Below are 2,662 nucleotides of genomic sequence, written 5' to 3'. Positions count from 1 at the left end.
CCCCCTCTCACTTACTCCCTCTCCCTCCCTCTCTTTCTCTCTCTCCCTCTCTCTCCCTCTTCTCTCTCTCTTGCTCTCTCTCCTCTCCCGCTCCTCTCTCTCTTCATATGTTCCTTCTCTTTTAGCTGAATATTCGCTTGCTGTTGGTGTTCGTTGTTCGTTATTTGTCTTGTCGTTTGCTTAAAGTGAAATGCCGACAGCTATCTCGGCTGAACCATGTTATTTTATAATTTTAACCTCAATTATGCATCGCAGTCCGTGTGACAGAAACACGAGGACTTATTAATAATGATCCTTGCGATTTTTTATGAACCTGATCAAATAATCGCAATTTGTGTTATATTGCTATAGCCTTTGCCTTGTATCTATAAGTGCAATATATTGATAAAGCAAACCAACGATGGAAAAATATTTTATATATAATCTAAATGCAGTTATGTATTGTTGCTAAACGCAGTGATACATAGCACTGGGCACTCCCCTAACAAGTGGCTGCTGATCACTATACAGTGTAATGTGACAACGACGTCTCGTGTTATGCCCGAAATATATAAAATCGTTAAATCTCAAAATGTTATGCCTACAGAACGTTTTTGCAATTTATATTGCCTTTTTTGACTTGGTTGATTACTGCATTATCATTACAGAAGCTCGCGAACAGTATACAACATGTTATATATCATATATGTCAGCTAATAAGTAAAGTGTTACACGTCATCTACGGATGGTTTTGCTGCCCGAATCCTTTGAGTCACAACCCCGTGTCTTGGCCGTAATCCTGCAGATATATGAGATGACGTATGACCGCTCAATATTGACGATATTGTGCGGATGTGGGGGAGGGTGTGCTTTACCGATTAACTTAAGTCGGTTAATTCTAAATGTCAGTAGTTATTTAATTATATTCAGTAGGAATTAAGCTGCACACTGAGTAAAAACTTGCCGAACTTAAACTCGATAACAAATTCGAATTTATAGCTACCGTTCAGTAAATGTCATACAACGAACGAAAAATCTCACAAAGGTCACATGTAATCAATCAGACATCACGCGTAGACCAAGATAGAGAAGGTAATTGATACTTTATGCCGGATTAATCTATTTCGTCTACGCAGTATGTTAAAAAAGTTTGCCATATTACACGCCGACCTGAATATGCAACTCCTACATGCGTTACCACGCTTACCATATACCATACCACTGGCGCCCACAGTCTTAAGAAAGTAAGTAAGCCCACAGTAAGAATAAATCCTCAATGCTAATAAAAAAGCAAGCGCCCGTACTCGCGCCTGTAGGCTAGGGGTCTGGGGGCATGACCCCCCCCCTAAAAGATTTTGAATGACCGTAGACGTTGAGATGACCCAACTGTGATGGCTGTCTTGCGACGAGAGATTTAGGAACAAAATTGTTTAACCCAAAATTTACGTGGGCCACTGTACCATACAAACATATTAATCGACCTACTAGCTTCCTAAAAATCCGCTGCCTGTGTAATGCATGTAATAATGAATGGCTAGCAGTTGTTCCAACATGTTTCCAAGTAAGAATGGCCCCATTTCCCTATTTCCGGACCCTGGTAATAAAATCTCAATTCGCCTCATTCCGAGTCCCCATGCTGGCTTCCATTTGTTAAACATATAAATGTTTTATGATTTCCCGAATGCCCATGTGTAATTAAAATGGTCCTCAATTCCAGCCGGCCTGTACAGAGGGGTCCAAGGTGTCCCGCCCCCCCCCCTCCCGGGCTCCTGCGCAGAGAAGAAAACGCATCTGAGGCGTGTCTTAATTCAAAATTTAGACAATTAGCAGACCCCAGACCCCCCCTTCGCGTGCCTCCAAGTTTGGCGGTTACGGTTAGACGCCCCCCCCCCTGGTCCAAATCCTGTACACGCCCCTGATTCATATGCCCCCCATAATACACCGTTGCCGCTTACAATAATCCTGTTTAGAATTTTAGATCTCGATCAGTTGTGCAAAGTCGGCGCGGAGATTGTTTACGGAACAGTTGTATGTCATGTCACGCTTGGTACAAGAAGAAATAAAAGGCGCAAGAATCGCAATCAGACTGAGACATTCAGAGCGAATCGCGCACCGTTGTGAGCGTGGAGAGTGATGAACCACAGGCACTGGCAGCGATTCAATAAAATATAATGCTAAATAAAAAAAAAAAAAAAAAAAAAAAAAAAAAATATACGAAAATCTATTTTACTACAAAGTCTTAAGTTGTCGTATATGTTTATGTGTCAGTGTGCAGCGCAGCCATGACGCTGCAGCCCAGAGTGTCGTTGAGATGAGCAGTTGACGGTATTTGCCCAGAAATTGTCGGCATAATAAGCCGAAATAGAGTACTTAGAAACATTAAGCACTAAATTAGATTTCGTTTATTAGCCATTATATTTATTGAAACGCCCTCCAAGACTGCTGTGAGATGCACCGCGCGCGCCGCTTGTGTGTACGCGCGTATGTGATTAAATATTTAAATATTCGTAAACTGACTTTTTATTTTTGTAAAAGCCTGCTTATGATATCATGTATAAACTTCTAGTACTATCTTAATTATAAAAAACGAATATAATACATATATATTATACAATGGAGCTGGATACAATTCTGTTCGTTCAACTATATGTTGAGGGGAACGGCCGTAATTTCGCGACGCGGA

The sequence above is a fragment of the Priapulus caudatus genome, unplaced genomic scaffold (genome assembly GCF_000485595.1).
Source record: "Priapulus caudatus unplaced genomic scaffold, Priapulus_caudatus-5.0.1 Scaffold477, whole genome shotgun sequence".
Lineage (NCBI taxonomy): Eukaryota > Metazoa > Priapulida > Priapulimorpha > Priapulimorphida > Priapulidae > Priapulus > Priapulus caudatus.
Note: the sequence above shows the minus strand (reverse complement) of the source record.